The sequence below is a fragment of the Pogoniulus pusillus genome, chromosome 34 (assembly GCF_015220805.1).
Source record: "Pogoniulus pusillus isolate bPogPus1 chromosome 34, bPogPus1.pri, whole genome shotgun sequence".
Taxonomy (NCBI): domain Eukaryota; kingdom Metazoa; phylum Chordata; class Aves; order Piciformes; family Lybiidae; genus Pogoniulus; species Pogoniulus pusillus.
Window position 1 is genome coordinate 8,292,478 of NC_087297.1, and position 27,535 is coordinate 8,320,012.

The 27,535-nt window shown below is 44.7% G+C and overlaps 1 long non-coding RNA gene across 1 annotated transcript; it reads left to right on the plus strand.

Annotated features, from left to right (window-relative positions):
* Positions 1–79: 79 nt before the first annotated feature.
* Positions 80–27,535, plus strand: LOC135189878 (uncharacterized). Its single transcript, XR_010308344.1, has 3 exons — positions 80–131; positions 899–1,138; positions 27,440–27,535. It is a non-coding gene; the product is annotated as an uncharacterized LOC135189878 (long non-coding RNA).

Genomic DNA, 27,535 nt, shown 5'->3' on the forward strand with positions numbered 1-27,535 from the left:
ATGTGTTCTTATGTTCTGGTCTTTTTCTCAGGCAGCATTTTTCAGTGGCTTCTTGCACTGTGAGGAAAATTTCACAGTCCACTTTCAGTGTCCTGGGAGAAGTATTTGCACCAGCTTGGGCCCTTGGTTCTGTAAGTCTCCTCTGCCTCTCTCAGAGCAATCCTCTCTACTTGTGCCACAGGCTTCTCCTCCTTGTGCATGTCTCCACTCTGTCTGACTCTGTTCAGCGCTCCAGAATCCTTTTTCCCTGAAAAGTTGCTCAATTGCTTTTGGAAAAGCACAATTTCCTCCTCCTCCCAGAAGATGCCCCCTGCCTGAGCGCAGCTGCATTGTTCTCTGCCGTCTCTTGAAAGGAACATAATGCTCATTAGCACAGACTCACTCCAAGCAAAGAAATTAAAATTACACTCTCAACATGTTTACAGAAACATCCACAACATTGTTTTGAGAAAATTATTCAGTAGAGTCTGGCCATGATTGTGGAAATTACTGAGGGTGGTTCTCTAACAGTCCAAAGCCCGTAAGGTGCTGTGTGTGTGAGGCTTTGGGCTTTGGACATGTTTTTCCACAACTCTTTACATTTGTCAGTGAGAACATACAGCTCTTTTGACAGTAGGACCTGGGTGGGCTGATGGTTGCTGGATGCTGTAATAGGAGGTTGGCAGGACACAGAATGATAAACTTACTTGTCAACAGCCTCTCTGGCTTAGGACAAGCAGAGCTTTGTACCTCTGTGTCTTGTTTCTCATGTAGTGCTTGGTAATTTCTCTGGTATGGGTCCATTGATTTTGTATTTGTCTGCTGTTGTTTTCATGTCTGCCCAACATGGAACTCTCCTCAGCCACAGACTCTCATTTCCTATCTGTTTTTCCCTGCTTTGCTTTGTTGCTTTCCTCAGCCACAAAGAATTAAATTGTTTGCGTGTTGGTGGCAACAGAGATGGAAGGCCAAAGGAAATGCAGAAGAGATCCACAGCAAAGGTTGAAAATGGGGTGCTTCCAGTGTGGGGGATGGACAGTAAGGCTGCAGGCACCACTAGGAAGATCTCCAGTGGAGTGACTTCAGCAGCGGGAGCCAGAAGAAGAGTTCAGAGAGCACCTCGAGATGAAGCAGAGCTGTGGCTGCACCTGCATTTACAGTAAGGCACTTGCCCTGGAAAGCAAGATACTGGCATAGATGGAGGTTGGGCCAAAGGGCTCTGCAGGACCCTTTTTGTCCCTGTATCTGCACTTGCTTCCTGCGAGACCAAACTACTGTGTAGGTTTGGTACTCTCTAACGTTTCCCATGGCATCGAGTTGGGATATTGCTAAGACAGGTCTGTGGACCAGGGAGCTAATGCTATGGCTGGGTGCTGCAGGCCTTAATGCTCCATCAGTTCCCAGTTCATTTGTGGCCACTTTCTCATTAATGCTGTGAGCATTTGCTGGTTTTCTCTCTCATGCAGCATCTTTTTAGTTCCTATTGGTGGTGTTTTAGTTGCAATGCAGTTGTGTTAACAATACTTTTCCACAATGATTTTTCACTGTTTGTTTTTTTTCTCTCATATTTCTGCTTTCTTTTCTTTCTTTTGTATTTTTGGCCATTATTTTTTCACCCTAGTTCCTGATTGCCTCTTCCTCATTGCTTTGCATGAGAATTCTTTTATTTGCAGAAATTCAGGAACTTCTGCTTGCTTTACTTCAAGAGCCTGGATACTGGCATAGAAAAGAACACACCACTTTTGATCTGTCCTTGGTTTTAATTGTTGCAAACTAACTTTCCTGACTTGTGCCAAGCTTTGAGCTTTTAGTTTTCAACCAGATTTCCATTGTCTGGCACTGCAGGCATGGTGAGAATGGCTGCCTTTGCTGCCTGTTTGCTTGCTAATTACTGCACAGGTCCCAACTGAGTGGGTTCAGAACACACCTCCTCAGGCTACCCAGGGCAAGTTCACAACCCCAGAAGGGTGAGATGTCACCTAAGTGAATTTCACCTATTTCATTAAGGTTTGTCCACTTGGGAGAGCTTGAGTAGAGCTGTGTGAACAGTCTCTGCAGAACTAAATGCAACATATCAGGGGGCTGTGTGCTGTTTTCCCCAGTGATTTTTTTATTTTAAGATTAGAGCCAGCATTTTGCTAAATGCTGTTTGAAGTTGTTAATTAGGTTTGCCCCCAGACAGAGCTAATTGGTTAAGATTATAGGGAAAAGATTGTGACCTCTTACTGCACAACATCTTGGTATGTGTTCAAGTTTAGGCTTCCTCTGGGTTTGTTTTACTGGAGGAGGCAAATAGAGCATGCTTTGTGTCACAAAAGGGGCTAGAGAGCAATAGTTTGTTATCATTTGGGAGTAGCATCCCTATCTCCAATTCACTTCTTGTTAATGGGAGGTTTTTTTACTAAATACTTCTGTGTTCATTGACAGAATGGTTTAGTTTGGAAGAGACCTCAAAGATATCCAGTTCCAACCCCCTGCCATAGGCAGGGACACCTCCCACTAGAAGGGAGTTTGCTCAAGGCCTCGTCCAACCTGGTCTTGAACACCTCCAGGGAGGAAGTAGCCACAACCTCCCTGGGCAACCTGTGCCAGTGTCTCACCATCCTCACTGTAGAGAACCCTTTCCTAACATCTAGTTTGAATCTCCCCTTTTCCAGTTTAAACCCATTACGCCTTGTCATAACAAGACCTTGTTAGTAGTCACTCCCCAGCCTTCCTGTAGGTCCCCTTCAGATACCGGAAGGCCACTCCAAGGTCTCCTGGAAGCCTTCTCTTCTCCTGGCTGCAGAGCCCCAACTCTTGTAGCCTGTCCTCATAGCAGAGCTGCTGGAGCCCTCTGAGCATCTTTGTGGCCTCCTCTGGACTTGCTCTAACAGTTCCATGTCCTCCTTGTGTTGGGGGCTCCAGAACTGCACAGAATACTCCAGGTGGGGTTTCGGGAGAGCAGAGTAAAGGGAGAAAATCGCCTCCGGTGCCCTGCTGGCCACGCTTGCCTTGATGCAGTCCAGGACACGGTTGCTGTTTGAGATTTTTGACAAGTGGAGCCCCATCAGGTGAACCTTTTTGGAACTTTTTATGAGCCAAACCTAATGGGAAGCCTTTTTACAGCATCCGCAGGTACAAAATAATCTAATCAGCGTTCACAATCCACACAGATACTGGCGAACCTGATTCATTTTGTGAATAATTCTACTTGGATGTCAGTGAGAAAAATGTTAATATGAACAGCATGAGCAACACATTTCCAGACAAAAACCTGGAGGAGCCAGAGTGTGCATAGACACAGTCTGTGGGGGCCTGTGACTTCATCACACGATAAGAGGGTTCACTTTAGGAGCTGGTAGCGGGAGGAAGACTTGAAAGGCCAGGCTGCAGGAAGTGGAGATGGTGAGTCAGGAAATGGCAGCCTGCCCTCGCAGTCATCCTTGAACCACTGCCCTAGTGTGCTCATAGTGGGAGCTGGATTAGTAGAGATGATGTTCCTTCAGAAGAGGTTTCAGACCTGGGTCGTGACCATCTGATGTCGTTAAGCGTTATGTGCTGTTTCTTCTGGACAGGCTGGATGGGTGGGTGGAGGCCAATGGGATGAGATTTAACAAGGCCAAGTGCAGGGTTCTGCACTTTGGCCGCAACAACCCCAAGCAGCACTACAGGCTGGGGACAGAGTGGCTGGAAAGCAGCCAGGAGGAAATGGACCTGGGGGTACTAGTGGATAAGTAGGCTGAAGATGAGGCAGCAGTGTGCCCAGGTGGCCAAGAGAGCCAATGGCATCCTGGCCTGGATCAGGAACAGTGTGGCCAGTAGGACAAGGGAGGTTATTCTTCCCCTGTACCCAGCACTGGTCAGACCACACCTTGAGTGCTGTGTCCAGTTCTGGGCCCCTCAATTCAGAGAGATGTTGAGGTGCTGGAAGGTGTCCAGAGAAGGGCAACAAAGCTGCTGAGGGGCCTGGAGCACAAACCCTATGAGGAGGGGCTGAGGGAGCTGGGGTTGTTTAGCCTGGAGAAGAGAAGGCTCAGGGGGGACCTCATTGCTGTCTGCAACTACCTGAAGGGACACTGTAGCCAGGTAGGGGGTGGCCTCTTCTGCCAGGCAACCAGCAATAGAACAAGGGGACACAGTCTCAAGTTGTGCCAGGGCATGTCTAGGCTGGATGTTAGGAGGAAGTTGTTGCCAGAGAGAGTGATTGGCATTGGAATGGGCTGCCCAGGAAGGTGATGAAGTCGCCGTCCCTGGAGGTGTTCAGGAAAAGCCTGGATGAGGCACTTAGTGCCATGGTCTGGTTGACTGGCTAGGGCTGGGTGCTAGGTTGGACTGGATGATCTTGGAGGTCTCTTCCAACCTGGTTGAGTCCACGATTCTGTGATTCCCTAGAGCATGGATTTCAGATCCTCGGGCCTGCGTGTCGCAGCCGCCCCTCTCTTTGGCGTGGGCACCGGTTCCTTCCCGGCCCAGCCTGGCACCCCGGAGCTGCGAGCTGGGTTACACTTCTGCTCTCTACAACTGTCTTGAAAGGAGTTTGGAGTGAGGTGGGTGTTGGCCTCTGCTCCTGGGGAACAAGTGACAGGATGAGAGGAAATGGCTTCCAGTTGTACCAGGGGAGATTTAGGTTGCATTTTAGCCAAAAACTCTTCCCTGAAAGGTTGGTCACTTGTGGCAATGAGGTGTTTGAGTAGGTGGTGGAGTCACCAGCCCTGAAGGCATTCTGAAAGCATGTAGACATGGCACTCTGGGACATGTTTTAGTGGCCATGGTGGTGTTGGGTCGACAGTAGGACTTGATGATCTTTAAGGCCTTTTCTAACTAAAAGGGCTCTGATCCCTCGATTCTCTCTTCTCGAAGAGGCCTCTGTAGCTGCTGACAGAGAAGCTTCTGGCACTGTTGCAAAACAGCCGTCACTGCCTCATGCATTTTGTGTAACGTTTGATCGAACGATCAGGAAAGGAAAAGGTCTCTGCTGCGGTGATTGCATAGGTGCCTGTGAGGGAGGGTATGAGGACGGGCAGGCAGGCAGCAGCCCTTCAGGTCACAGCCTGGAGAAGGCATCTGGCGCAGTACCTGTGTCGCTTTGGCTGCAGAGGCCGAAGTTACGGTTTGTGGTGAGTTACGACTCGAAAGGCGCCAGATCGCGCCCGGGACAGACAGGAGACCACCGAGCGACAGCAGCCGGCGGGGCAGGAAGGCGCCACCTGCTCCCCCCGCCGTCCGCCCGCTCGGCGCCTCGGCCCCGTCCCCTGCCGCGGCCTTTCCCCGGCCGTCGCCGTCAGCGGCCACTAGATGCCGCCCTGCCCAACGGCTTAGCGGCGCCGGTGGCGGCGGCTCGGCGGGCTGCGGCTGCCTTTCTGGGGCCGCGCTGCGTGGCCAGGCCGGCAGCGCTCACCCAGCCGCTTGTGCCGAGTCGGGCCCCTGCGCTGTCGCCTTTCTGCAGGAGGCTGCGCTGCTCCGATTGCTCCCGGAGGAGACAACATCACGGAGTCGCAGAATGACAGCGTGGTGCGGTGTGGAAGGGACCTCCGATCATCGGGGCCAGGCCCTAGCGAGTGCAGGATCACCTGGAGTAGGTCACACAGAAACACGGGCACGCAGGTTTTGAATGCCTCCAGAGATGGAGCCCCCACAGCCTCTCTGGGCATCCTGGTCTAGACCCTGAGCACTCCTTCAGTAAAGAATTTGTTTTAGACAAATGGACGACAAGAAGCACTGAAAGGGACTGGAGCAAGTAGTTTGGATGTTGAGTTTCAGTAGCAGTTGCCTGCGTCACCCTTTCGAACCTGGTGTGCTTCACTTTCCCTCTTCGAGTGTTCTCCTGAAAAGAACAGATGCCTTCACTGCACATATGGGTCTGGGCAGCAAGGTCACCTGAGGAACCCTGCCCCACGCTGTAAGGGGAGAAAAAGTTGAGAGCAGTCAGTCCACACTTGCCCACTGACTTTCGAGGAGGCCAAGGCCACTGAGATGTTGGGATTATTCATATCTCCAAGCCAGGTTGCAGTAGAATATTGTTCAGGGCTGGTGAAATACAGGCAGTTGTCACTTTTGTTGGTGATTTTAAAGAGAAATTTGCATTACTTTTGATTGCAATTGCTGATTTAGTGTCTGCATGAAATACCGCATTGTCTGGACTCGGGCATTTGCAGAAGGAGCAGATAGCAGAAGTGGAAGCGCTTCCTGCAGGAATTCTTGGCTGTGACCTGGACTGACCCCAGGAACGGCAAGTCGAGGTGAGCAGTATTGAACTTGGATGTTCTGTTATCTCTGGTGTGTTAACCTAGCGGAACTGTTTGGCTTCTCTGCTCAACTTGCCACGTAGTTCCATGCAGACAGCTGCCTACCAACTGCACTGAAACCGCCATTTCATTTTGTGTAGGCTACTGAGCAGCTGTCAGATAAGAGTAACCTTGGTTATCGTGTATCTTAACCAATGTCCTGGATGCAAGAGGTTCTGAATGCCTTTATCCTTGCTTGGCTTCCTTGGTTTTGGAATGGATCCTTCTCAGCTGTATGTTTTCAGTCTCATACAAGGCTTTTAAATAACTCACAACAGTGTGCTGCGTGTTATTCTCCTACAGAGCTTAAGTCAGACAGGACCCTTGTGATCATTAGATCACTATGGATCCATCCAGCTCTTCTCATCATCTTGTTATCCTCCTACAGAGCTCATGTAGATTAGACAGGACCATTGTGATCATTGGATCACTATGGATCCAGTCAGTTCTTCTAATCATCCATCCCCATTAGTGTCCCATCTCTAAAAGACTTTGTGATAGTACTTTTGACAGGATGCATTATGCTGTGCAAGGTTATGCCTTAAAACCATAAAACTATGAGAAGAGAGTTCCCAGAACAGCATTACAAGCAACTGCAATGGCAGATCAGCTGAGCTCTCTGAGAAGTTTTTTTTCTATCAGCATGTTCATGTGTGCTGCTTTCAAGGTGGTGGCAGGCTATCAGTGAGCATACCTGCGCAACAAAATATGCCATACCCTTGGAAATGTTTAGTTTGAGAAAAGAATGTTCCTCGTATAGTACGTATATGGCAAATAAAAGCTGTCTTGAGCACTCACCAGGCTCTGAAATCAAGTGGGAATTTCAAACCAGATGATCCTGCGGAGCAGGCTGTCCCTGCATCTGAAAGAGCCTTGTAATGTTCATTCTGAAGTTACAGAAATAGCCTTATTGAAGAGGTGCTTATACAGATGGTTAGGCTTCAAGACTTTGGAAATTTGGGATTTATTTTCCTGAATAGCCCAGAAAGCATCTGTAAGTTCTCTGTGACTCATCCAGGCTGTCTGAACTTTTCAGGCTGAAGAGAGGAAGCAATGAGCAGGTTCACTGATGACAGAGCTTCCTGTTTTGCCTTTACAGAAGGTGTTTAGAAAGACCCTTTTCATGATGTTCTGCTGATCCAAGTTGAGTTCAGTGACTGGGCAAAAACAGGAGAGAAAATGCTGATTGTGGGATGCTGTTCCTGCCAAATCTTTTCAGCCTCCAAGGGAGGCTTATTTTGGCAGTATGTTAAGGGATGCTTTTTGGGTAGCTTTTCATTGGGGGAGGCTGATGGGAAAGATGCTCCTCCCCAGGCACTAGACTATAAATATTTGACTTTTATACAACCAAAATGCCTCTGAGTAGACACGTAATAAGTGATGAAAAATGAGCTTTTACCAAACCTGTGGAATTCATTTGAACTTTGCCAGGTGTTTGGCTGTAAGACTGTGAGGTCCCATATTTAACAGCTCATATACTTTGCCAATAATATGTGAAGTGTTTCATTATCTTATACGCTGCAGTTGGCACACATCAGCTTGCAGACAGAGAGCAATGGTTTATGATATTTGTGGATTCCATGTGCTGTTGTAGCCGTGAAATGATGTGTGGTGTATAAGACAAATATATAAGAATGAAAGAGCTCATGTAGGAAATACAAGATCCTTTCAAGTCTATGATAAGTAAAACTGTAAACTGTTAAGTAACATAAGTATTTTGATTTTTGTCTGCTCTTATAAATGCCAGGAATAATAAAAAAAAACAATTAAGAGGCTTGCTTTCAGCTCACCCAAGATGTTCAAGGAGTACTTGGGACAGACAAAGAGCTAATTTATTTGAAGGCTGCAAAAATAACCAGGGCTTTTTAGAGCATTCATGCTGAAGGCCACATCTTTCTCATATTAAAGCTTGGTTTAGGTGGACAAACTTAACCATACCAACTGTCCACTCATACCAGTTCCCAAGATCCAGTGAAGTATTCCCAATCAGTATGGAAATAATTATTGCAAGATTCTGGTTGGACGAAAAGGTCTTTGTGTGAATTTCAGTGGATTCTCTTTTTCCCCCTGTCATATTTTCTGATCTTTGCATAAAAAATTTAGAATGCTTGAAACTTGAACCTGCTTCTAAGTACATCTCTGACTGAACAAATGTTTAGTGTGTTACTTTGCAGCACAGCCATGTGTGTAAGTGAGCACCACTTAATGTTTTGCTGAGGTAGGGTCTAAGGATGAAAAGGGACTATTTACACCAGCATGGGAATCTGGTGTGTTGCAAGAGTGGCGAGGTTTGCTGTGGCAGTGCTGGCAGCAGCCTGTGTGGTCTGCCCTCCTGGCCTCGACAGCCTGTCTGGAGGACTGGCAGCAAGACCTCAGTCTCTGGGTGAGCTCTCTGACAGGCCACCAAGGAGTCATGGGGCTGTTGCCCAGCTGCAGTGAGCAGGGCAGCTCAGGGAGAGCTGCTGTGTCTTAGCAGTTGTGATCCAGAAAAAAAACCCAAGCAGAGAGTGGGAAGGAGAAAGACTGTAGAAAGCAGAGCCAGGGAGTTTATCACATATCATTTGGCTGATGCTGAACTTCAATATTTGTAGTATCTTTGTAGTGTGAGGTAGTGTAGAGAAGATGATTTTAATAAAAATTTGGTTATAATTTGTAGTTCATTTTGTGTGCTATAAACACTGACTGAATGAAAAGCTCAAAGGTGGTCCCATATCCTGCGGGACTGGAGTCTAATATTAACCATCTGACAAAGAAATGATCAGATGAACCAGTGGGGCAGACAAGGTGATGGGAGGACATGGTAAGAGTAACCTTCTGTGTATGTATCTAAATACTCCAATACCTACTTTGACCCAGGTGATTGCTAGAAAAGTGTGTTTGAAGTTGTCTGGATTCAGTGGTTTCTTGTTAGCCAAGAGTTTTAAGAGATTTGCATTTTCCTTTGTGTTTAAAAGAAGCAAACCCCAAGGGATTTCCAAGAGCCCAAATATTTTTGAGGAAAACGATGAAAATAGAGCTGAATCTGTCTTATGCTGCTGGCTAGTCTCACTTCTAGTGGATGCACAAATATTGTTGATTCATGTTCCTGACAGGACAGTTTCAAGTCATGGAATCACAGGATCGTTAAGGTTGGAAAAGACCTCTGAGATCATTGAGTGCAGCTGTTAACCCAGTGCCACCAAGTCCACCATTAAAGTATGTAGTACCTTAGTGCCTCATCTATGTCCTCTTGGAACACCTCCGTGGATGGTGATTCCACCACTCCCCTGGGGGGGAGCAGCTTGTTCCAGAGCTTGACCTCTCTTTCTGTGAAGGCTTTTTTCCTAATACCCAACCTAAAGAAACATCTCATGATACAACATGAGGCCATGACCTCTTTTTCTGTCATTTGTTACGTGGAAGAAGAGGCTGCCCCCCCATCTTGTTCTAGTTTTAAGGAGTTGTGGAGAGTAATGAGGTCTCCCTCTCAGCCTTATTTTCTCCAAACTAAACAACTCCAATTCACTGAGTGACTCTTCATAAGACTTGTTCTTTAGAGCCTTCAACAGCTTCATTGCCCTTCTTTTCACACACTCCAGCATCTCAGTGTCTTTCTTGTAGTGAGGAGTCCAAAGCAAAGCCATTTCTATAGCAGTGCTGTCATAGAGGCAAGACCAGAGGATCCCTTTATCAACTTTCTACATCTGCTGCTGAGCCTCCTTTTTTGTGAAGAAACTGCCTTCTTTGGAGCAAGCAGCATACAGCTTTAGATTCCACAATGTTGTTCAGCTGATAGGGCACTGGAGTGCACTGTTTTCTGTTGTGTGGTGGTTGTCTGGACTCTCCATACACTGGATGGACAGAACCTTTCCACAGACATCAAAAATGATCAGCAGTTTTGCTATAGAACAGGCATCGATTCAGAGAGAACTTTACAGTGGTTTTGCTTGTTGAGCAGAAAATTGTTCAGTGTTGTCTAGCTTTTAATGCTATATATTGTAATTAGGATGTGATGTAGGTTAAGAAGAGCAGAAAAGTTTTGAGAAGGCTTACTGGTATGTTTATGAGTGATCTAACTCCAAATCTGGATCAATTACTGATGCTTTCTGAAAAAGGTAGGAAAACCAAATGTGAAATATCCTCTAAATAGCTTTTGAAAACATGGACATGAGGTAAATTTTGGTTCTTAATGAGCTGGTGCTTGATTTTGAACTAGTGCTTGAATGACAGAAAGGTCAGATTATAAGTTTCTATCAGTAATCACCTAAAAGAAATTTCATAGATTCATTGAATGGTTTAGGTTGGAAGCAACCTTAAAGAGTATCTAGTTCAAATCCCAGTGTCATGGGCAAGGGCACCTTTCCCTAGAAGAGGTTGCTCAAGGCCCCATCCAACTTGGCCTTGAACATCTCCAGAGAGGGAGCATCCACAAGCTCCCTGGGCAGCCTGTCCCCGTGTCTCACCACCCTTACTGTAATGAACTTCTTCCTAACCATGTCTAAATCTGCCCTCCTCAAGCTTAAAAGTCTCTCCTGTCATCCTATCCCTACAAGCCCTTGTAAAATGCCCCTTCCTGGCTTTCTTGTACTTCTGAATAATGAATAAACTGAAATTACTGACATTTTATCAAATCTTTGTCCATCACCTTAAAATAAATCTTGGGAAAATATGCAGTTTTCATGAACCTGTTCTAGTGGGAAGTGTCCCTGGCTATGGTGGGGAATTGGAACTGGATGATCTTTGTGGTCCCTTCCAACCTAAACTATTCTATGAATCGAAATAGTCAGGGCAGAATATCATCTGCCTAAAACATAAACCTGTGCAATGCAGAGAAGGAAGTTACAGTTCAGGGTACCAGGAATTTGAGTCATCATTTCAATATTCTTTCATCTTTGTTCTAGGACATTGGAGCACGTAGAAATAATAAGGCATGTCTGCATTTCAGCACACATCATTTTAGGTCTAGGAGTGCTGAGTGTGAAAATAAATCTTTCTGATGGTGCATTTTAATGGGGATAAAATGACAAGTTCAGAGTCACACAGCACCTGTAACAAGATAAGCAGCGCTGCTTCAGCATGGACTCTTGGAAAGAGAGAGACACTTAGAAAGGAGATGACAGCCTCAAAGCTGTGGTGATACTGTAAGGCACTGAAATAGAGTGGTTGTCTTTTATATCATTCTTACAACTTTGGCACACATGGTTTATGCTCAAGAATTTAATTTCCTTCGTTTTATGTTTTTACAGCCCTTAAAATCTGCCATATATCTAAGAACAAATAGAGGCAATTAAAGAATTTCATGAAACTTAGTATCTTGTGGGAGGGATTATTAGAAAGCTGAACATAGCATCAAGATTTCATTTACAGTAACAGTGCTGCCTGTTCTCTATATATGCTCTCAGCTCTCCATGGCTGCTGGTGGGAATTACATAGGCTGAAGTCAAGGAGAATTAAGCTTTCATGAGTGGGTAATTAATGAATAAATGTAATATCTCACAGAGTACCTGTGGTTGGAAGAGACCTTCAAGATCATCCAGTGGAACCTTCAACCCATCACTGCGAGGTCACTACCAAACCATGTCCTTAAGCACCAGGTCCACATACCATTTGAACAGCTCCAGGGACGGTGACTACATCACCTCCTTGGGCAGACCATTCAATGTCTGAGAATTCTCTCAGTGAAAAACTATTTCCTAAGGTCCAGACTAAAGCTCCCAGGGCACAGCTTGCATCCATTTCCTCTGGTCCTGTCACCACCAGGGAGAAGAGGCTGTCTCTGTAAATCAGATGTTGGTCTTAAAAACTGTTTTCAGAAGCCTTAGTGATGTTTCTTTGCTTAGCTAAATTTCATGTTCTTACATGTTGTTTGTTTGTCCAGTATATAGTTTTTGGGAGCAACAATGTGTCCATGGTGAGTGGTGGGTTTTGTTTAAACTGATTCTACACATTGCCATGAAATATTCCTATATTTCAATGGAACTTGGGAATGTGATCCATTTCTTTAGGTGTAGCTCTGGACTCTATTGTAATGGTATTAATTCTTCCCAGCCTCTGTTCTGCTGGTCTGGTTTGCACAAAGAGTTTTAAAAGACCAGGAACCCAAGACCACCGGCATCGCAGGGAAATAACATCAGAACAAGCTCCCAATCTTGCAGTCTGCTCTCCTGCTGATGAAGAGCAATAGCAGACTTCATTTGGGTTTGTTTGTGGATGGCTATTTTCTTTAAAGAAAAAAAAAGCCCCAAACTCTAACAAATCAAAGAAATGAACCAGTGCAGAACTTACATGACATTTTATCTGCTTTAAATTGCTGCTTGCTGTAGCATGACTGACAGAAAAGGAAATACACTCTTTATTTTTAACATGCTTAAGCTTCTGTCCTGCAGTGTTTCTCTCATTTTGCTAAAAAAAAAACCAATCAAAAACCAAACCCAACAAACAAACAAAACAAACCATTTTTTCCCCCACATCAACACATTATGTAGTCGCCAGTTCCTACTTCATTTATGTTCATCTTCCTTTTCTGCTTCTTGGATCAGTCTTGTAGTTCCTATTTAGTCTTTTGGAGAAAAGCCTTAGTTACTTTGACAGGTTCCTTCCTGGAATCAGCTCTTAGTGATGCTGTGTTGTGGGTGATGTCTGGTAGAGAACTGCTGCTGAAGTCACTGTGCTTTGTTGTCCAGCTACAATCTGAAATGGTAAGCCAAAGTCTTTGTCATCAATCACGCTCTCTGGAACTGCTCTTTAACCTTCATTATTGAAGTCTTATTGAGCCACCTGCATGATGGTCAGTGACAGAGGGAGACTGCACAGTAATCTCCTTTCAGAGGCCGAAGAAGAGGCATAGGAGAGAATTTGTGACTCTCTTGATAGGCAAGCTCAAAAAGGTCTTCTACTGATGGTCTCGTGTGTTGCTTCAGCAGCTGAAGGGCGCCTTCTTTATTCAGATAATGAACTGTGGAGTGGAGATGTCCTGTTCATATGTACACATGATGCACGTGCTGTAGGATTGGGGGAAATGAGATCCTGTGTTTGTTTTTATATCCAGGATCTGCTCTGTTAAGTTGCCAGGTTCCTTTCTAGCTTCCTTGAATGCAGGAGTGTGTCTGTTTTGCAGATGTTTTGCCAAAATTATGTTTCATTGTAAAGAAGAGGTCTTACCCTGTCCTGGTTTAGTTGGGTTCTGGGTTTGTTTCTTTTCTAATGCAACATTCACTTGTGGAGTCACACAAGCAATTATTAATAGCCAAATAGTTAACAGTATTACAAAAATGTCCATGCCTTTGATTTAGATTCAAATCTTCAAATTATCTTTTGCTGAGCCATGCAAAAAGCTTCTATTGTGTGATCATTTGAATCATCACTAATGGAGCTGACACACCCATGATGTTGTTTTTGGCTTTGGTACCTGGAGGACTTACAGAAGTGGCTGGAGGGTTTGGTTCTGTTCCACATCTCACAGGATCATGGGACACTAGGACAGTAGTTGCCTCAGGGAAGCAAGATAATCAACACTGGCATCATCACTGTTCATCTGCACACCCAATTTGATTCTGCTCTGTTTCCTTCCAGCTTCTTATTTCTTTTCCTCAGTGCAACAGCAGCAGAGCATCATAAGTTGATATGCACAGAAAAAAGAAGACTGAAGGTTACTTGACCTCCATTTAAGTATGTATCTGAGCAAAAGCAGGTGATGATTCAGAGGATTTTATTTTGCCAAAGAGAGTTTACAAAATCCAAGTCCTGGATATTTAGAGCTAATCAGATTTAAACTGGGCATAAATGGAAAAATAAGTTAAGCAAGGATAAAAAGAAATAAATAACAAGACCTAACAAACACCTGAGAGTAATTCTGAATAAGGAATGTACAAAAGAGAATGAAGTCCCACAAGGTGTATGTCAAACCACAGTAAGGTACACCAAAAAGATTTTGAAGAAACTAGCAAAAGGCATTAAATAAACTATTTTTTTGTTTTCAAGCACTTTAGGAGTCAAAACTCTACAGGTGCATCTGTAGAGTCAGCCTATGGTAACACCTACTAGCATTGCACTGGTGTTCAGTAGGGAGGAGCCTACAGCTGCTGAAATACGTTATTGCAGAAGGTGAAGCAAGGAAATATACTCAAGTTGAGACAATCGTTTTAGGCTCATTCTAACATATTTTTTAATTAAATTCTGTGGACAGATGCTGCTAAAATGATACCAACATGAAATTGACAATTATTAGTCTGGGTCCTGGCTCTTACTGGTAGAGAGATGGAAAGTGGCTCTTTGTATTGCCACTTTCTGGCTTTGTGGCAGGCAGAAGCCAAGCAATGAAGCCTAGGTGAGGAGGCACAGGGATAAGCATTGTGAAAGATTACTGTTGTGCTTCTGTAACCTTACATCCTTGCTGGACTGATTTTTTTTTTTTTTTTTTTCTGAGGAAGTCAGTGTAGGGTGCTTGCATGTCCTGTGCTGCCTCTCCAAGAAATACAGAATGGCTTAGGTTGGAAGGGACCTTAGAGATCATCTGCTCCAACATTCCCTCTGTGGTTTGTGATCCACTGCAGTCAGCATTCCTCTTATAAAATTATGGTGGTGTTCAGTAAGTGGGCAAGCTCCCTTCTGAAGGATGTGAGAAGTGAAAACATAAGTTTGTAGAGTAAAGCCATTTTTGCACTTGGGTGCTACAGGGTTACGTAGGCTGATTGGTGTATTTATGAGAGGAAGAAGGACAAGGTTGGGCTATTCAATCAGGGAAGTCCTTTGCAGGGCAGTAGAAAGAGGTCAAACACTTAATGACTGAAAAATAAAGTAGCATATGAAATTCTGTGTTAATAACTGCAAAATAATCTACTTGGGGTGGAAAAACAGCTGTGACTGTATGTTATTGAGTGCTAGACTCTACCTTACCTGTTCCTGTTTTGGGAAGAGAGGCAGGTCTATGCAAACTTCAGCTTATTGCCAGTCAAAAAGAGAAATGTTAGGAATGAATATGAAGGGGGTAGCTAAACAGAAACCACCCCTACCTTTACTTAAATACAGAGTGGACTCCTTGTTACTTGTAACAGGCCAAGTAAATAGATGCTAATTTACTTCAACATTGGCTGATTTCTTAGGAAGCCGATCCAGTTTTAAAAAAGGAGGCTCAAAGGATGATAAAAGCATCAAAATGGCTAAATGAAATTTTTCCCCTCAAAAAGTGAAGTAACTTTGCAAATTCTGTGTCTCAGCCCTTGAAGTGCTGGGATTCACAGACTCCATAATTTGGCTGTGCTTAGAAGTGTAATGATTGATGTGTTACACCAGAATAACCAAGCAACAACAGGCTGCTAGGAAAACAGTTCAGGGACCAGCCCACAGAACTTGTGGGACCATTTCAGTATCTCTTTGCATGGAAAGTTGTCTGTGATCAATGAATGGGCAAACATCCTTAGGTTTTTTTGTTGTGTAAGGGTGTGGAATGATGTTTAATGATGTTTTATGTTGGAGGTTACAAGCCAACTCTAAAATCGGTTTGTAGCAAATGGCACTTCATGTGCAAATCATTCCTTTAAGAAGAGAGTATCTTGGTGTTTCTGTAAGGGATCAAAGAGAGAGAAGATGCAAGGTGAAAAACTGGTAATGTTTTCTTTTGAGTGGAACAGCAATGCCATGCACAGTAACCAGAATTGCTAGCTACCTGCATGTTCTTTTCTCATTCTGCTGCTTTCTGGGGTTTGAAGAGGGAAAGGTCTCCCTTCTTCCTGTGCAATAGAGTTAACAACATGAGCAGTTTCAATGTTCTGGAGCAGTCCTTTGAGCTAACTAACATAGCAGAGACACTCTGGCAGTTGTTGGTTAGACCTCTCTTTCTGCAGGCTCACAAAAGCATCCTGGTCCATGTTTGGCAGCTCCACACAGGATTTCAGGTAGCTATCAGGATAAAGCTGCTTGGTTTTATTTATTATTATTTTTGGTACTACTACTACTATTATTTTTGCTGTTATTATTACCAGATTAGCCTTAATGTCATCAGAGTCTACAGGTTCAGGCAGAATTGAAGAGCACAATTGTCCCTCTCTGTGGTTGAGACCTGACCCTTACACAAATCTAATCCTTAGTAATATCCATAAGTTTAGATAAATGTATCTTTATCTCTATGCATGCAGCTGTAATGAGATCTGTGTTGCTTGTTACTCCTGGACTAGCAAAAAGTTTTGGAAGCACATACTGATGTTTAAGAGGGACAGGGATCTGCTTGAGAGAGTCCAGCAGAGGGCTATGAGGATGGTAAGGGAACCGGAACACTGTCTGATGAGGAGAGGCTGAGGGACTTGGGGCTGCTTAGTCTGGAGAAGAGAAGACTGAGAGGGGGCCTAACAAATGTTTAGAAATATCTGAGGGCTAGGGCTCAGGATGGGGGGGACAAGCTCTGCTCACTGCTCCCTGAGATAGGACAAGGAGCAATGGATGTAAGCTGCAACATAGGAGGTTCCACCTCAACACAAGGGGGAACTTTACTGGAAGGGTCCCAGAGCACTGGCACAGGCTCCCCAGAGAGGCTGTGGAGTCTCCTTCTCTGGAGGTTTTCAAGGCCTGTCTGGATGTGTTCCTGTGTGACCAGAGCTAGGTTTATGGTCCTGCTCTGGCAGAGGGGTTGGACTCAATGATCTCTTTGGGTCCTTCCAAGCCCTGACACCTGTGATCCTGTGATGTCTCTTGCCATAGCAAAAGCTGCAGTAGCTCTCTATTTACTTAGCATTTTGATTTTTTGGATGGCCATATTAACTCCTGTAAGCAACATCAAACGCAGGCTGAAAGTTTCCAAACTGAGATGAGAACTCTGCCAAAACAGAAGAATTCTGTTATTGTAGACATTTTGATGCCTAACATGCAGCTCTCAAGCAGCAGTATTATGTTTTGGGAAATGCTGATCAACTGAGTCTCAGAAACAGGCAAGAAAAAGGCATTGCTGGCTCCAAGTGGCAAATTCCCATCTCGGAAAGGGCAAAATGAAAGGAGGTAAGGGATGTTTGCAGAGAGTGTTTGTCATTCCTCCTTCCTTAATTCTCAATATGCAGTTTCCTATCTGAAAGAATTTCTCAGCTAGGTAAAACTTGGATGTACTGCAGTTCATCAAACTAGAGGGAAATAGACAGGGCTAAGATGATCATGACTATTAAAAATGAGAGTGATTCCATCCAACATTGGCTATAGTTTGCAATTTACTGTAAATACCCTTATGATACCTTCATATCTTTGGGGGAATTCTTCAGACTTTTGCTTGGTTAACTTCCATGGGAAATTTTATGAATAATGACCTCAGGATTCTTGATGTGGAAATAATTTTCTTCTTATGGGATTCTACCTTGTCAGACCACCACAGATTTCTGTGTGTGCTCAGCTAGGCCAAGGCTTGAGAAATGAAGCTGCATCAGACTACTTTGCTTTTTTTCCCTCCTGAGGACTGGATACTTGTAGAACATGCAGACTTCCTTCCTAGACCTGGGAATGACTTTCCAAACCACTTGCCTTTTCTTTCATCTTCCCCTCCCCCCCGTTTTTTTTTCCCCTGATTAATATCTTAGATGAGTTATTCATTTGTTCTTTGTGGTGTCTGCTGATGTCAGTTTGTGGGCTAAACATTTGCAAAGAAGAAATATCTCCCTATCTCACTTCCAAAATGATAATACTTCCAAATAGGATAGTGGCCATTTACCAAATGTTCATTTGCTTCCTTTGCTCACTTCTATTTCTTTAAGGAATCACCAAAGTGCTGTAAAGGATAACTGCTAATTTGGAGTCTGGCGATGTACAACGTGACACAGTGACGTTGTCTAGTCTGAGACAGGGTCACTGTAGACTTGGCTGCTGGCACTGTGCTGATTGGAAGGACCACACTTCTCCCCGTGGGAGAATGAGCAAGGATGAGGAATAGAAGAGGACAGGTGCTCCTCAGTTCTGCTAACAGCAATGTTTGCAGGGCATCTGTGCTCCCAGACTTGCCTTCAAGGGCAAAAAAACTCACATGTAGCTAGCCAAGAAACAGGCAGGAGTGTAATTAAATGATAAAACATGACAAGAGTGCATTTCTAGGGAATTGCAGCCTTCTTGGGATGGAGTTGTAAGGCATGAGGCCAAAGGTTGGATGGCTTTAATCACCCAAGGCACACAGAAAAGCCCTAAAATTAAAAATGCTAGAAAAAATTAAGAGTAGAATGTTGTGGATAGTCTTTCTGTGTGCAGTTTAGAAACCAGTTTTCGATTTTATCTTATTTGGATGCAGCCTGCCTTTTGCTCTCTGTGGTCTCAACTGGTTAACCTACTAAGGCTGCAGAATGACGCTGGCAACTCCAGCCAGCTAGTCACTGTTCAGCATCCGGACAGATCTGCTGTGGAGCAGAAAGTTTTACCCTGGGTTAAGACAGAACTTTCCAGCCTCTGTGTCGTGATGGAATTTTGTGAGTAGAGCTCAAGAGTGGTGACAGCAACTACTGACTCTGGTAGGGGGAAATTGGGAGATTTGAGAAGATGCTGTCTAGCTGGACTGCCAAGGGCTCTGAGATGAGGCTAAGGCTGGGGAGCCTTCAGGTGACACATCTGGGGTAAAGGACACCCTATAACCATGGCCTCAGCCAGAGACACCTGGAGGATGAACTGCAAGCTAGAGTCACGTTGCCCAGTGGGGTGGAATGAATGCTGAGTGAGACCATTTCAGTGCTTTCAGGTGTGGATGATTCAAATATAACCAGAAATCATGATGGCTGCTATCTGGTTTAGCACCAGACTCAGTAAGGTTAGATAATAGTTGGACTTGAGTAAGGTTAGGTAATAGTTGGACTTAATGATCCTGAAGGTCTTTTCCAATCAAAACAATTCTGTGATGCTTCTGTAGAGAAGCTGTGAGATGTCATGGAGCTGTGGATGTAGTGACCAGCTTCTTCCTCTTCATGATAATCTTCCCCAAGTGAGCTTTTGAAGGATGTGACTCTACCCAAGAGGTAGGCATGAGGCAATGCCTGCAGGTGCAGTGCTTTTCTTACACTGCGTTGTTCTCTGTTATCTTCTGGCATTTGGCTGGAGAGGTCAAAGGCTTCTGCAGACAGAAGGCTTGTGGAGGACTGCAGCTGGCAGCAGGATCTCATCCCTCGGTGTGGGGCAGAAGCTTAACCCAGCGTGTTTGCTGCAGTGGCAGCTCTTGAGAGGATGTGAGTGTAACAGGCTCTTGGAGAAGAGGTCTTGTGAGGTGGGAGCCTTCCTGTCATGCTGGCAATTAAGTGTTCAAAGGCAGAACATGCTGACTCACAGAAATTGAGACTGTTTGTGGGAAAGGCTTGGCTTTCACAAATATCTTTACTTGAGAACTATTGTGGAAATAACGTTTTGGAACTGTCAGAATGTTTTAGTAGTTTCTAACTAAGTGGCTTTCTCATTCAAAATTACTTTTTGTTTTGAAAATTAAACATAATAGCGTATTTGAGAAGCTGCACTGAAAAGATATGTTTTGAAATTGTCAAAGCAGAATGTTGGCCTTGAACTCCAGGCCTTTTTTTTTTTTTTTCACTTTTCTTTTGCTCTTGGTCTTTAGCATTGAAAATTTTGATAATTTAAACCTTTCCTCCAACTCTGGGAAATAGTTATCTTGAAAGCTGTTTACAGGGCAAACGTTCCTCTCTCAGCTTAACATAATAGGCTGTGGCACTATAACATGGAGTAGCCCCACTTAGAAACAACAAGTTTCTAATAAATTCACTTTAAAAAACCCAAATAGAACAATTCTGCTCCTGCATGAGCCACCTTTAACTGCCACAATTAGTCTCTCACAAGTACAACCAGGTTTTCTGATTTTAGGCTTACAGTGATTACTGATGATTGTAATGCACTCAGAAGAAACCAAATGCAGATGGTGAAGCTTGAACAATGTTTTTCTCACACAGCATTTAGCATTCAAGAAAGTCATAAAACAAAGAAGTCCCAATTCAGCACTGTGCAGCGTGTCCTGCTGATGTGTTTATTTCTGTTGCCTGGATTTTAATCACTGGGATGTGCTTCCTTCAAATGTGATGCTAAACATTGCCTGTTACTGTAATGCCTTTCCCAGGAAAGTGCATTCTGAGCAGCATGCAAAGCACAGGAGAAAAGCATAGGAAGATTATTAGTAATTTTTTTTTAACCTAGCCTTAAGGAAAACAATGGCTCATTCTTTCAGGCCCTGCATCCTGAGTCCTATTTATGCTGTTACCAGTTTGCCAAAGGGGAAAGGCCCTCCAAGTGAGTGTGAGTGACAGCTGCCCCTACAGCCTGGCAGTGCCAGCGGGCCATGCTCAAAGCGTGAATTCAGCTCCTCACAACTCATTGTCATACTTTCTGCCCCCATCCTGCCAGGAAGCTTCATGGTGTGGCTTACAGCCTTACCAATGTGCTTAGTCAAGCTTGCAGGGCTGGACTCCCAGTTCCCATCTGCTCTGTGCAGACATTAAAGACACCGCTATGCTTTTGCCTCAGAGTGGTGGTTTCTTGCAGAGCTCTTGACTGTAATTATGTCCCACAGTAACTGCTGTGCAGCAAGACATGAGTCAGTTGATGACTTCCAGTCCAGCAGTGGTTGTGTTGTGGTGGCAATGCAGATTTCTGGAGCAGTGAGTGAGTGATAGAGTGGAGCCTCGTTGTTGATGTCATTAGGTTAGCTGGGCTGGCTGGCTCAGCTTGTGTGGTGGAAGGCACCCATCATGCTGACGTCAGGGTGCCGTGCTGACGTGTGGTGTACAGAACAGATGCAACTGCTTCTTTCTTGAGCTGTAATGTTGTTGACACCTTTGTAGCTGCAGTCTGTGGCATCTAAGTGATGGTGCATGGTGAAGGTGGGTGGCAGATAAAGCAAAGTATCTATGTGGGAAAGGTGGCAGCTTTGCAGTTCACACATATTGTTGAGACTAAGACTTTTTTTGCTAGGACTGGCTGAAACCTCATCATCATCTCTGTCTCAGTCAAGCACAAGAGGTCTGAAGCATCTCTCCTATGAGGAGAGACTGAGGGAGTTGAGGCCATTCAATCTGGAGAGGAGAAGGCTCCAAGGTGACCTTATTGTGGCCTTTCAGTATCTTAAGGGAGAGACATTGAGGATGTCAGGTAGTGATAGGACTGTGGGGAATGGAACAAAGCTAGAAATGGGTAGACTGGATGTTAGGAAGAAGTTCTTCCCTATGGGAGTGGTGAGACCCTGGAATGGGTTGCCCATAGAGGTGGTCGAGGCCCCATCCCTGGAGGTGTTTAAGGTCAGGCTGGATGAGGCTCTAGACAGCCTGATCTAGTGTGAGGAGTCCCTGCCCATGGCAGGGGTGTTGGAACTAGATGATCCCTTCCAAGCCTGACTGATTCTATGATTTTGTGTCTCTCCCTGCTTTTAGAGCCTTACTGGTGTTTTTCATCTGGCAAACTTTATGACAGTAATATCTCACAATGTAAAGCATAGTGTCCTACCCTGTGTGCTCAGGACTATATTGTTTTAGCAGAATACCAAAAGCAGCAGGTTGGCAGCTTCGCTGCTGAGCTGGTTGGGTGCCACCATGTCACTAGTCTGTGTTACATGTATTACTGAAGCTCAGCACTCACCGCTTAGCATGGAGGGATAGAAAAAGAAAGGAAGCACTGTTGGCAGACATCATCACCTAGCTGTTCTTGTCTGTGATTTCATGATGGTTAAGGCTCAGTGGAGCTTTTTTCTCATTAGGAAGAGTCAGTATGCAGAAAACAGATCTCACAAAGTGCTGGTGTACTGTGTCACCCTGTTCCATCTTCATTTCAGCATCACCCACTCCCGCCTTGCCTGAAAAGTTACACACTCTGCAGGATGCCTTGGGAAGACGGATTGTTTTCATTTGCAGAGGGGCTTGCAGCAGAGCACTTTTAAAATGACATAGTAAGAAATTGCTACAGTGCAAGACCTGCTCTGACTTTTATTTATATAAAAAGAGATCAGGGTTAGGATTTCTAGTTGGAAGAAACCCATGATTTTACTAGGATGGGAAGGGTCATTCTTCTTTCTTGGCATGCCATGCTCTGTGCAATCTATTTGAGAGGCAATAAAGGTGGTAATAAAGTGGCAATCAAAGCCAATGCTTCAGTAGTTCTGGGCTGCAGTTTGTGGGATTTCATTTGGAACTTATTTACCTAACCCCCTCCCACATAGCTATCTGTCTCAGGCACTTAGGTGAGTCTCCTGTTTAGAGCGCTTGAGGCCATCAGAATCTTAAGGTCTAAGTTCTGTCTCACAGCAGCCTGGCAGGCTTTATCATAGGGAAGGGGAAGTGCAGAGAGGGAAGGACATCTGGGCATTGCAGTGTGCCTCTGAGGCCAGGAGCAATACCACATTATACCAGGTTAACTGCTGCTCCTAAGGAGAAACCTGTATTTGTCAGGGATGTGCTGGGGGGGTTTCCTACTACCAGATCTGAATGAGAGCTTCTGCACGTCTCTGCACCACACTGTGCTGCACTGTAACCAACCTGTGCCCAAGGTGGGAAGAGCTGTCAGTGCTTGGATGCTCTGAACTGTGAAGTAGATATGTCTGAGCAGCTTACCTTGCAGCAGCTGAACATGCCTCCTTAAGGTCTCTTCCAGCCTGAATCAGTGTATGTTCCTGTGATCCTACATTTCACAAGTCCAAAGCTATTGCTGCAGCCACCAGGCAAACCTTTCCTTCACCCCACAGCTCTGGTTAGGTGGCTATGCTGACGGTAGGTGACACTGAGCAGTGCTTCTCATCTGGTGGTACAGCTGAGCAGCTAGTTCAGAATGAAGTTGGTGTATCATCTTTTATTGACAGGCATATATTAAAAGCAAGATATCTATCAGGCTAATTTTCACAGAATCACTATGGTTGGATAAGACCTTTAAGAGCATCAAGTCCAACCATTTTCTCAGGTTCATTATGTCTGTCTTTCACTGGTCTTTTCTCTATATTCTGGTTATGACCCATTCTGTGAGCATCACCAGGCTTCTTGATTTCTATTTTGCAGTTACCTACCAGGACTTTCAAGGTGTTGTTTCTGACCTAACTGGGACAAGTTCACAGCACTGGCAGCTCTCATAATCCTGAGCAGATAGGTTGGAAGCTTTCTCTTATTCCCCAGGATGGCAAGGTTGAAATATACATTATTGGTATAAGATTTTATACCATTAGATACTGGTCTGGATGTGGCGATGAAAGGCTGAAGAGAGGACTGAATAATCTTAAAACCTAAAATTATGCTCACGAAAGAGGTTTATTTTTCAGTTTCCTCTGCTTTACATTGACTGCTCTGGAAGGTCTTTTCCCTCTGTACTTCTGCACATATCTTCTGTGGGGCAGGAAGGTGTTTCAAGATCAAGTGATAGAAATAGTATCTGATTTTGTATGCATAGGCAGTCTTCTGTCTTTGAAGAGTAGTAGAGTTGAGGTTCTAGGCTGTTATACACACAACTGATGGAAAATTAGGACAGAGTTGATCATGATTATGAACTTATACAGAGCAGTTTCTTCAGTTTTCCCTCTTCTGAAATGAGGGGCATTCTGTGTTCCTTGCTCAAGCAAAGTCCTGCTGTGCAGCTGACTCAAGGTAATGGGTTGTTGCCTGAATGAAGACTGAAAGGCCAGAATTATAGGGCCAAGTACATCTTCTGCTCTTCATTAATCTCCTTCCTTGCTGTGGGATTGGAGCACATCCCGATCTTTAGTGCATCTCTTTCTGTAACATACTTTGGGATGGAGGAAGATGCTATCTTCCCAGATCTGCCTATAGAGAATTGAAATGGGGAGGGGTAAAGATCTTTAAAACATTTGGTTTTCCAGTGGTACAGATGGTGGTTCACTCTCCTAGCTGGTGGACAGGCGTTTTTTCAAGCTGGCCCTAGAAGAGTGTCTGCAAATCAGTGATGTGGCAGAGCAGGGACTTGAACCCACTATGGTCTCCTCGCTGCTTAACTACTGCTGCAAATGCTGGTTTATCCTTCCTATCCTAAGCACTATGCTTAGTCCTGTCACTGCTGCCTTTGATTTAGAAGGCTCTGAATAGAAAGATTGTACTTGGTGTGAGTAATGGTGGTGAAATTGGTCTGTCTTTTTAGTAGCTGATTCTTAAGCCTGGAAAAGCTGGCGTCTTCACAAACTGTGAATCAGTGCATCCAGTTACAGATGTTATCCTCTGCAAATCAAGGGTCCTATACCCAGCTGTACTGAAATGCTGTCTGAATGGGATTCCTATTTCTGTGGCATCCAGAGAATACTGGCTTTCTCCTTGTAGAAGCAAAAGCTCTGACCAGGTAAAAAGGCAAATTAGAACGACAGAAAGGAAGCGGGAGGGAAAAAACCCCAAACGTGTTCAAAAGACCTCCGTCTCTCTCCAGCTTCCAGCTTCTTCCCCTTGCCCCCCATCTCCTCTTCCTTCTCTCTAAGGGTTAAATATGCAGAGGGGAAAAAAAATGCTAGACTTTATGTCTGTGCTTGGTGGGAACTATTAAATTACGGCTGGATGTTTTTAATTATGCCACACATAAATGCTTGAACACAACAACGTTTTAATCCAAATGTGAGCCTCATTTATGTGTGTTCTGTGTTTGCTCTGAAATGCACTGGCTGGCACTTGTTTGTGGTGGCCCCTTTGTGGCATTGTAACAGTGTGGGTTTTTTTTCCCCCACCACCCTTATTTTTCCTCTTTCCTCCCCCCCCCAAGTGCAAGGATGGGAGCTGGCGAGGGGGAAAGGAAATGGGTAATAAAACAGAGAGCTAAGCGGCTCACTGGAGCCAGCGATGCTGGGATCTGGTTAATTGCTCCGAAATGAAAAAGATTCGGGGGTTTTCATGAAGTCCCATAGGTGCATTTGCCAAGCCTCAAATATTAGATTGAATTACAGTTTCTAATTCCTCCCCCCCCACACTTTACCCACAGCCATGTGTCTTATTTCTTCCTAAGGCTTGTCCACTTTGCAGAGCAATGAATAGAAGAGGGAAGCTGAGTAAGGACTGCTTGCCTGCCTGCTTGTTTTACACCTTCCCCACCTACGTCTTTTCCTAATCCTACCTTTTATTAAAAAAACAAGAAATCTGCCTCTCTCTCCTCCAGTGAATCCTGCTCTCTTTGTGGATTTGAGGTTGAAATGTTGCCTTTATGTTTAGCCTCACAAGGGGCTGAGGGGAGGGTGCATGAGGAAGACTGTCTCTGTCCCTTGTTCCCTACACCCACGCACTAGCTGAGCATGATAGAATCTTTTTGGTTTTTTGCATAGCCACCAAGACTTGTTTTTTTTTTTAAGGGGGCTTTGACCTGTCTCTCTCATTTTCAGGAATAATTTTACATTGGCAGTTAGTTGTGCCAGCATTTTTACTATTCTACAGAGGGATTTCAACACCTGATTTGTGGGTGTAAGGGGACTTCACTGGGAAATTACGTCAGTGGCGTAGCTCAGAGGAGTAGCTGTCTCCAAGATCAAATCCTTAAATGGTAGGATTGGCACCCACAAAAGTGAAGTTGGAGCTGAGACTCTCCTGCACATAAATTATATCCACAAATCAGGATGCAAGCCCCTTTCCTGACAGTTACTGTGTTTTGTTAACCAGTGAACAATGTCTATTTTTCTCAGCCTGAATGTTTAGAGATTTGAGAAAGTGCACCTTGGTTATTAGGCTGGTATCTGATCCAAGTGTTGCTTCTCTTCTTGTGAGGGACTGGAAGTCTTTCCTCTTTCTTCCACTCTGGAGCTGGGAAGGCCCTGTGAGTCACCTAGGTCTGTCCCAGCCTTGGAACAGACCTTTCTGCTGGAAATTTCTCTGGCATGTTTTACTGAGCTGATCTCTTTGGTGCTTTCAGCATGTTTCCCCCTACTCCAGCAGATAATTCTGATACACCTCTTCAGCAACCTTTCATTTTTGCTCTTTGCTTTTGTTTCAACCTTCTTTTGTGTTTTAGCTAAAGATGTTCCTGCATGCCAGCCTCAACTGGCTCAGTCCCTCCTGGAAATCATTGTTTCCTACATTCCTGTGTTATTTCTCACCTTCCTCCCACCATCCATCAGTGGAAGTGTGTGTGAAATGCTCCTTCAAAATTTGCATGCCCATTAGCAATTAAACAGAAGTTCCTAATTTCGGTCTGCTGTAATTATGTTAAATAATTAAAATGTGAAAGCTCCATTTCCTACTGAAAGGCAAAGAAGGATTTGAGCTACTGCTCAGCTGGCAATGTCTGCCCAGCTCCTCATGCAGCCTCTGCTCTTAGGCTTCAGTCTGGGCTGCACAGCTGAAAGAGCAGAGCAACTAAGGGCATGCTCTAGTAAAACATGCTTTGATACTTCTGCCGTTTCCTTGTACGTGATCTCATGATGCATTGCTGTGGGGAGATCTAACTGTTCTGCCAACTCGTTTTCAAAGAGAATGGTTTTCAATTGCTCACTTGGGGGGGTCATTTATTGTCTTATTTTTTTAGTGCCGGGTCCTCAGGCACTCGAGGGTGAAATCTCCATTGTTCCCTCCACCTCCACAATGATCAGAAAGCACGGATTTTTATTTAGCCACCCACTGTCTTTTGACCTGAATACTTCAACTTTTATTTCCCACCCAATCCCTTCCTAATGTTAGCCACAGTCTTCCCATCTCCCTCTCTCACCCTGTAGGGTAAGGAAATGTGGTTTCATCCATGAATGACATTACTGCCATTGTGTGAATCATTAGTGGATCCAGCATCTGAAGCCCTAGGGGATCAAATACTTGTGAACCACTAGAGAGAGATCCTAATATCAAATATGTGGCAGGAATCATCTTAGCTCGAAGAAAACAAAACAACCCAATTTAATACCCAGAGAAGGTCATGGTGCTTAGAGAGAGCAGAAGAGTTTGTGTAATGGCCTTGAGGGGCCCTGTGGCAACCATCCTGCTTCTTGTCCACAGCTCCTCTTGCCTTCCCTCCAGCTCAAGCAGCTCCCTTTCCAACCAACTAACCAGCTCCTTCCCACTTGTGGCATATAATGGCAGTATTTGAAGCCCTTATGAGGCTGTTGCCTTGTTCTTCCTCAAAACAAACAAAAAGTCAAGCTGAAGCATGACTGACTCAGAAAAAAACCCAAAAACCCAAACCAAAGCCAGAAACTGAACTTTTGTGGTGGGGTAAGAGAGGAAGAGCTGAACACCTGCTGCTCTGCTGCAGTGTTGGCTTCATTGCCCTGGAGGCTGCTGTTTGTTCTGCCTTTGCTGACCTTTGTGTGTGTTTCTGCTTTGCCATAGCCCTGGGTAGAAGAGAGCACAGTCCAAGTCTACAGCTCAAGCGTGAAGGCCAAGGAAGTAAGGTGTAACCTTGTGATTGCTTGCTGCCATCTCCAG